Source organism: Leptopilina boulardi, unplaced genomic scaffold (assembly GCF_019393585.1).
Source record: "Leptopilina boulardi isolate dan_hultmark-lab unplaced genomic scaffold, ZJU_Lbou_2.1 LbouV2_179, whole genome shotgun sequence".
NCBI classification, from domain to species: Eukaryota; Metazoa; Arthropoda; class Insecta; order Hymenoptera; family Figitidae; genus Leptopilina; species Leptopilina boulardi.
Genome location: NW_026137728.1, coordinates 946,469 through 956,514, shown reverse-complemented (window position 1 = coordinate 956,514; position 10,046 = coordinate 946,469).

The window sequence follows — 10,046 nt, the reverse complement described above, 5'->3', positions numbered from 1 at the left end:
AGTATCTAGTTGATGATGATGATGATGATGTGAGTCGAAATTTTAATCGTTTCATCTTGCGTTTTTAAATTCGTTTCAAATTTATTTTAGAATTATTATTATTATATTATTATTATATTAATATTATTATTATTATATTATTATTTTTATTATTATTATTATTATTATTATAATTATTATTATTATGTATTATTATAAAAAAGCGAGTCCCTTTTAAACATAATTTTTCATGTGAAAGAAAAAAGAAAACTGTCTTGTCTGTTTTCTATATAAGATAAAAATGTATAAATTGCTCTACGATATTATATATGTACAGTATATCCATGACATTTGAGCCTTCTCTCAGCGGAAAAAAATCATAGAGATTCTAAAAGTCATTTATTGAAATTTCAAGACGTGCTTTCAGGAGAAGACTCACTGACCAAAAAAAATCGTGAATAGCTAAAAAAAATTGTTTTAACGACTAATAGTCGAGAGCAAAAAAAATTTTTTTTTTAATTTCATTTATAATTTAATTTAAAAAAGAAGGTATTTTCGGACCAGTGAGATTCTCTTGAAAATTTGTTTTTTTTTTTTTTTTTAAATATGATGAGCCGAATTTATTTGCGCACAGTCATTTTTATAACGAAGAGGAAAAAAAAACAAACTTTTTTTTTGAATCACGAACTTTAAGTATAATAATAAAAATGAATATGTATTATTATTATTTTTTATTATTATATAGTCGAGGCATAATCGTATAGATATGTGGGTAACAATTTATTAATTAAAGAAGAAAAAAAATGAAAATACTAATTAATGTTACGTGAATGCATATTACGCTTGAGATTCAGACTTTCAATAAGCGCAGTGCGCAAGCAATGATTCTACTCGACAGTTTCTTATATTGAAAAAATAAGCAAAAGAGTGAGAGAGAGAGAGAGAAAAAAAAATGAAATTCTCTTTTAAAAGCTTTGAAAACGAGACGATAAACAGCGAATTTCTGGGGAATGTTATACGTTAAGTTAAATATATATATATTATTTTTTAAAATCTTTTCGTTCTTCGGATGTCGTTGCTCATCGTTCGACACGATATCATTGCGAAAAAAAAAATAAAAAAAAAATAAAAAACTATGACAATATTGTGTAATCCATGATCAACACCATCGATGCAACGTGAATGATGATCGAGTGCACGACTTTTGTTTAAAATATCCCGGATTATTTTTCCGAAGATACGCCGAGTTTATAACGACGTACACACATATATATATAGTCACTCTCGAGATGTAAAAAAAAAAAAAAATAGATTGTTAAGTCAATTTTTTGTATAGAAAACCTACGATACTATTTTTTATTTTAGTTGATATCTTTTAAAGATATATTTAATATTTTTCGAATTAAGAAAAATTACATTGCGCTTTTATTTATTATTTATATATATATATAAAAAATAAATTCTCCAGAAAAATTATGGAATTTTAACAAAAATTGTTTTTGTTTTTCATTTTAGTATTGAAACAAAAAGAAAAATCAAAATTTAAAATAAAAAATTTTTAATTTATCGTTTGTGATTATATATATTGATTCAACAATCTGGAAGTTAAATGATATAAAAAAAATTTCATTTAAAAAAAGAATCGCTTTTTAGTGTCGAAAAAAAAATTTTTCTTAAAAATTTACTGAAATTTAAATTGCAATCTCGAATTTTTGAAAAAATTATTTAGAAAAATGTTTTTTTTTTCCCCCTTTCTATATTAATTTTTCATTCAGAGAAAATAGAATTTTTTCTTAAAATTGTAAAATTCATTTATCCAAAAATAGAGTTTCGAAATTAAAAATTTTCTCATTTCTTTATTATTACGAAATTTTATACATTGAATTGAAATTTCATGAATTTTTTTAATAAAAATGTCGACTAAATTAAATTTTTGTCTAAATGCGAATTTGGTGATTTGAAAATTGTGCCAAAAAACAAAAAATTCGGCCAAATAAAAATTTTATTAATTAAAAATTTAGTGATAAGTAGAAATTTGTTTGGTAATTATAAATAAATAAAAATTAAATGAAATTTTGATAAAAATTTGGCTAAATGAAAATTTTGAATACAAAAAAAAAAAATTCGAATAATGACAAAAGAGATTGAAGAAAAATTATTTCAACCAATTTTATTAAAGAAAAATTCAATTCAATGCAAAATTTTATAATTTAATAAAATTTAGCTAAATAAGAAATGAGGAATTATGAATTTCAAATATGTAATTACAAATTTCGCCTAAATGAATTTAAGGGAATATTTCTGCGTCTGTATAAAAATTAATAATATTAATTAATTAATAATAAAATAATATAAATTATAAACAAAGGGAATTCAATAAATAATTGAAAATAAAATTTGAATAAAAAAAAAAATGCGAGATTGTGAATTTTAAAGTAATTAAAAAAATTTCGCCCAAAATGAATTTACGGAAATATTTTTCTGCGTCTCAGTATAAAAATTAGTAATATTAAATTAATTAATAATAAAAGACGTTTAAATTTATGGCTTCCAACAAAAAAAAATTAATTAATAATATTAATATACAAATTGAAAACAGGAGAATTGAATAAAGAATATTTGGCAAAAAATAAGTAATAAAGTATTGAATTTCAAAATAAATACAAATTTCGCCCAAAATGAGTTTAAAGAAATCTAATAAAAATTAGATTACTATAAATAAAAAAATTAAAAATTTCTCGCAGAGGGGAGAGGGGAAATAATAAATAATTTAAGTACATTTCCTCGTTTACAACTTATATAAATAATTAAATATATATAATTGTTCTTTTAATGAAATATTTTCAAAATCAGATATAAACGTTTAAATATATTTTTTTTAAAACAAACTCATAATGTAAATATTTATAAGGAGAAAAAAAAACCCACAAAAAAAACGGTAGGAACTCTCGCGTAGGTTCGATGCTTCCTCTTTGAAAAAAAAAATCAAATCAAATTGACAATTGTCAAGTATATGTGAATGATATAGAGAGTAAGATTCATTTTACGATAATAAACGTCGCGAAAAAAAAAGTAAATGCAATGTTCTTTCCATTGTACTTGGAAGTACAAAAAATAAATGTGTAAAATGTATACAATATGTGAATTGAGAAAAAAAACAAACAAAATATTTGCAGTTACGATTTGAAAAAAAAAAATTATTCAAAAAAAATGAATAACAATGAATATTATGTGTTACCGGAATAGGGACCTATATTATATACATATATACAAATATATCTATTGTGTATATATATATATAAATATATATATAAATATAAACGTAGCAAAATAGCAGTGAAAATTCCCCAAGGCAATTTTCTTAACGCTTTGAACTTTTCTATGCTATTCTTTTAGAGTGAAAATAAAAACTACGATTTCGATTGACTAATGGCGGGTTTATAGTTCCTAAGTTGAGATTCGAGATAAAAGACTCATTTTTTTTTACAGAAAAAAAGTGTTTTTTTTTTTTTATTTTTTTTCTCGAATGAAATAGAAAGTGTTTTTATTATTTTAGCTTTAAACTATAAGTAGAAAGAGAGAGAGAGAGGGAAAGAAAAAAGAAAGAAGTTGTGGTAAATTAAATTTGAAACAGCAGGTCTTATACGCTAAAATCTTGGAAAGTTTAACAAGTTTATGTGAAGCTTTAATCTGGAAAGTCATCTTTTATAGAGGGGATTAATCTCAGCTCTTATTCTTTAAGTTAGGTCGTAATTCCGTCATAAGTCAATGGAGGAAAGCGTGACTGCCAGCATCTTTTTTTTTTTTTTTTTTTTAAAGAATAGGTTTTTTTTTATAATCTCTTAGCTTAGTTTCTGTCATTACAAAGACGAACAAAAAAATATTTTTTTTTTTTTAAATGGCATTTACTCAAAATATAGAATGTGACGAGTATTAAAAAAAAGGAGTTCTTTATGTGTATATAAAAATAAGTGAGGTGTTTAATAAAAAAAAAAAAACCTCCCTCTGCCAAATGTTTGGCGCTTGATCCGTTTATATATTATATTTTTTTTAAGTTCAATACTTAAACTTAAAAATTTGGGAAATAAGATAAAAATTTTGTGAATTTAATGAGAAATTTTTTAAAAGCGCTTTAAGTGTCGAGAAAGAATTATTATTGTACGTCTCGAGAAGGGAATTTTATTAATTTATATATATATAAATATAATGGAGATCGAAATAAGCGATAATTGTCTCGCTCGATTAAAGGGAGAAAAAAAATGGAAAAATATAGGGATGTTGATTTTTGAAAAATAGAGCGAGATGGTATTGTTGAAAAATCACCAATGCTCCTTTTGTTCGAAGCTTTACTGATTTAATCCGCGAGCCTATATGATGTAAATGCGTTTGTATGTATGTGTGTGTGAATTTATGATTGTCAATGTGAATGAAAGAAAGAAATTTTATGTCAGAAAGAGTGAATATATTCTACGCGATTGACTGTAATTTTATATAATATTTGTAAGGAGAAAGAAATCTTATGTACAGCATACCTGATGTTAAATAATATCTACCTTATACTTAAATTTAATCGTATTTATTATTCTGTGTGTGTATATTATATTAAAAACCTGACATTAAAATTATTTTTTTTTATTTTAATTCACAAAAATTTATACGTATTTGAGGTTATAAAAATCAGATTTCAAAATTATATAAGTACAGTGAACGACACCCTGGGCATATACTTTCAACTTTAAATGGCATTTTATCGGAATTTATTAAAGATTTAGTTATAAAATAAATTTCAAATAAAAGATTTGTGTTAAAATTTATAGTTCAAAATTAAAAAACATTTTGATAAGAATTTGTGATATTAATTTAAAAATATATGGTAAGAAAACAGTGAACGACACCCTTTGATAAAATAAAAAATATTTAAACTACTATTTAAGTAACATGATATTTATTAATACACAAATTTTATTATTCAGATTTAATGTACAAAAAAAGTTGCTTTTAAAATATAATTATTTAATAATTTCTTTATATTTAATAAAATTTGTAATCAATAAAGAAAATTATTTGAGGTTAGTTTTCTTGAAAGTAAAATATATAAACATATAAAATTTTGTGTCAATTGCATCAGATTCTAAATATTGTATATTAATTAATTTACTAGTTATATTTAATTTAATATTATTATTTTTATAGTTATTATCGTTTTTAATAGCAGGTGTCACGTTCACTGTCAGTGTGTCGGTCACTGTGCCTGATATACCTATCTGCATTATGTCAAAAATGTTTCTTGGGTTTTTTAAAAATTTGATAATTAACGGTGTTCCGTAATGGCAAGCAGAGGTTGTCTTTTAAAAATGAGGTACATTTAATTTCAAAAATATTATTCTCCTAAATCGGACAGAAATGGTAAAATTGGAAAAATACCAGTTATCCTGAGTTTGTGCACTTTCATTTGCCTCCAAGAAATTAATGATATATTAACATATAAAACGACAGGAAGTGAAATAGGAAGAGTATAAACATTTTCGTAGTACTGAAATTTACCGTCAGGGGCAGCACCTGACGGCTAGAAAAAATTTGTTTATTTCACATGACGTCGTTTATCGTTGTAATGAATTTTCAATTATTATTCTTGTGCGTAAATGAAAGTACAACATTTCAGAATAACTGGTATTTTTTTTCTCGATTTTTCCGTTTCTATCCGAGTTGAGAGAAAAATTGCGGAACACCATTAAGGTTATGTGCGATTTCACATGTCATATTGTTCTTCTGTATAGGTTTTCTCAAAAAAATATATTTATTGATCGAATTAAAATTTTGTCGTGAACTCAAAAATAGTATAAAACGAATCTTTGTTATAGTACAAAAATATTTTGTCCAAAAATTTATTTATAAATTGCATAGTTGTGGAGAATTCAAGATGGCGGCAGTTAATACCACAAATTTGATGTTTTTAAAAAATAAATTTTTTGACAAAATATTAATATACTTTGGTACATGAAAACGAGTTCTTAAATACTATTTTTGCATTTTCCATAAAATTTTAGCTCAATCTATTAAGTATTTTATGAAAAAACCTGCGGAGAATATTTACATATGTGAAGTCACAACAATCACATGACCTTAAACCCGGAAGTGTTTTGGTTCAGAAAATTGGTCAGTCAATGTAGTAAGTTATTTATTTTTTTTTTTTGATTTTGTTGACAATTTTGACATATACGTAAAAATAATATATATAATATAAAAAAAAATTGAAAATTATAATTTCAAAGTATTTTTAAATATGTCGGAAGTGATTTTGGGATTTTATTACCATTATACCTGCATACTGAGCTTTATGTTTACATTAAAGTACAAAGTGTATCGTAATTTAAAGATAATAACAATTTGTTATGGGAAATCTCAATGATAATAAAATCAGTTGCAATTCGTGTATTGACCTGTTTAGACGTGATCAACGTGAGTGTAACTTTCAATAACTTTGCTAGTTTTAATCATATTATATTTACTTTATTGTATTTCATTGTTTCTTTTAGTTACGGGAGTGTTCGAAATATTCGCGATCGTTTACATTTTTAGAAAAAGTATTTTTATTCTTAATATTAAAAACGTGCTTTCGGGAGTGTAAGAAATTTTTTAAATCGCGTGTTTCCTGCATCAAATCTTATCTTTTTTTTACTAAATTTTTTAAAAATATTACATTAATTTTTTTTTACAAAAAGAGGTTAGAATTTACGCAAACACACGAAATTTTATAAAATATAAATTGTATTTGAAAAGTGATTGACAAGCGAAGGTTTTTTTTTTTTGTTAGTGGTAAGTTTTGAAACAAAATTTAACTCCCCTTATTTAATTTGTTGGTTATGTTACAATATGGTAAAAACATGAAATTATAATATTATTATAAAAAAATATTTTTGAATATTTATTATAAATTACTATTTATTATTAATTATTTAATTATCGATAAATTTTTTTATTATGAAAATAATAAAAATATATCTATAGGTATGTTTCACTATATAGATATTTACACAGAAAATTAAAAGGCATTAAAATAAGCTGCAACGCTTCCCAGATAACAAACGTGTCTGGCACGTTACAGGCACAACGATCGGCGGACCGTGTTCCTGCTGTAACGCACCTTTTGTGCCACCTACTTTATGACAAGACCGACTGTGCCAGCATCGTGCTCGCAATGTTCCTGACATATTATCCGGATCTTTTGTCCAGGATATATCTGCCAATAGGCTTGTTTAAATTTCTGTTTTTGAATCTTCATTATAAATAAAAAAAGTATTACTTTCACTAATAAAATTAAATAATTTATAAATAAATTAATTTTTATTGATATTTTATTTCTTGTAGTGATAAGCAAAACAAGTTTGCAATAATTTTTTTTATGGTTCAAAATATATAAAAATATAAATAAAAGAATTAATCTAGGGATAAGAGAAAATAAACAAGATTTATTAAAAAATAATTCACAAATTTTTAAAAATGTAGAATACTTTTTAAAATATCTAAAAAATCATGAATAAAAATTTAAAAAGTAAAGTAAATTATCAAAAAGATGAGAAAAATATAAGCCAACAAATTTTTAATAAATTAAGCAGTTTAATAAGTATAAAAATCCTAATAACTTAAGTTTTGTAAAACACACTATATAGAAATGGTAAGAAAAGAAAATTCTTAAAATATAAGAAAGTTAAGGAGATTATTCATAAAATGAAGGAGTTTAAAAAATGTAAGAACAAAGCTTTAAAGAACGAAAAAAGCTTAAAATTTGTAAAAATACAGGAAAAAATGCAAAAAAAAACTGACTAGAATCTATTAAAAAAGAATAATATAAGGAAAAAGTTATTCAGTTTAGAGAAGGGACAACATTTCTAAGAAATGAAAAAATTATGAAAAACTATAAAATTTATTAAATGAGCAAAGAATGATAAAAAATTATAAAGGAACTTAACAACAAAATGAGAAAATAACGTATAAACACACACAGCACATGATATTTTCTAAATATTTCTGAAATATTTCATTGAAATTTTGAAATATTCCAATGTAAAGTCCTTGAAATATTGCTGAAATTAGGGAAATGTCCGCCTATAAGTAATATTGCCGTGTAATTTTGCTGAAATATTTCATTAAAATATTATAGAAAAATTCCAATTTAAATGATGCTAAGGATCCTAAGGTGTTGAACATGTTAGAAAATAACGATTTGTAATATTGCAGGAGTCTTAATGTGTAATATTTCAGCAAAATTTCACGGCAATATTTCTTATAGGCGGACATTTTCCTGTTTTCATCAACATTTCATGAACCTTGCATTGAAATATTTCAAATCTTTCAATGAAATATTCATGAAATGTTTATGAAATATAATGTGATGTGTGGGAAAAAAAGAAAATCCTTAAAAAAATTAAACGATTAACTGAAAAGTTTTTTAAAAATTGTACTAAATATTAAACAAATAAAAATTCATGAAACGAATTGAATTAATTGAATAATAAATTGAAAATCGGATGGAATAAATTTTAAAAAAACTATGAAAACTTTTAATAAAGCTAATAAGTTTGACTTCGAAATATTTATTTTGTCTTACTTTAACAAAGAAATAAATTAATGAATTAATAAAATAAAGATAGATTTAATTATTGATGTTACATTGAGAATTTATATCGATGGCTCCTAAATGAAAACACGTTATTCGCGAGAGCACTCGCGAAAAACGTGTTTTCATTTAGGGGCCATCGATATAATTTACAAGAATAATTTTAGAATTTCTTTTGTAACTTGTTTGCTACTTAAGTTTGATGAATTCGTAAATATAATTAATCATTAGTGAAAAATTTATTATTTTAATGAATATAATATATATTGCATTTAACAATCATGCGATTATACGAATATTCTTAATAACACAAAAAATAATCATAGAATATCTTGAAAATTATTACAATCTATATAATAATATTCAAAATGTTTGATCTATTTATAATAAAAATAATTAATTCTAAGAAGAATATTTGAATAAATGAAATTTTGAAAAACAATAATTTTAAATAAAAGTATTTTATAGTTCATTTTTAGGACAGAATTCTTGTAAATAAAAGCAAGTGCGTTGATAGATCAGTTGGTTAGGCATTAGGTTTAGTTTGCGTTAGGTCGCGGTTTCGATTCCCCTTGCGTGCGTGAGATAATTTAACTTTAAGATAAGTATTGTAAATAATCATACTGAATTAAATATATGCATTTCCGTGATTAAATTCCGAAAACAGCTCATTTTTTACTAATGAAATATTTTTGAACACTATTTTTTTAGCTATTTAATCAATGAGATGGTTGATTATCTGATAAAAAAAGTTACCAGAGCACATTTTCAAAATGTTAATCAGCACGTGTAATTTTTTTACTGAAATTGTTTAAATAATCATTAAACGTATCTACATAGACGCAGTTTCAATTTTTATTTTAGTAAAAAACATTTTCTGTACTTTAATGGATCGGACCGCGGGCGGGCGATATCGCCAGCAATGGCGCGCACATTGCGCTGCTTATGTGCCGGCACGTTGGTCCGATCAATCGGACTGAGGTCCGGCACACGGCCTGCTATTATGCAGGCATTTTGTTATCTGGGTTATTATTTTAATCCAATTTTGCTTATTTTAATACCAAAATGGATTAAAATAAGCAAAATTGGATTAAAATAATAAGCGTTGCAGCTTATTTTAATGCCTTTTAATTTTCTGTGTATTTATTTTAATATTTCAATTAATAAATTGAGTTATTCATATTTATGTAATTATTATTCATTTCTTTATTTCGATATTTCAAAATTTAGTTAATCTGGAAAGTCATTTTTATTAATCTTTATTAAAAAATATTCTGAATTAAAAAAAACTGAAAGGTACATTTATGAATTTGTGTGTGTGTGTAAATTATATGAAAAATATAGAAAACCAGATTAAAATTTATTTTAATTGAGTATTTTTTTAAAGAACGTAAAATTTTCTAAAAAATTTTTAAACTTTTAATTTTTGACAATTTTTTAACCTAAAAAT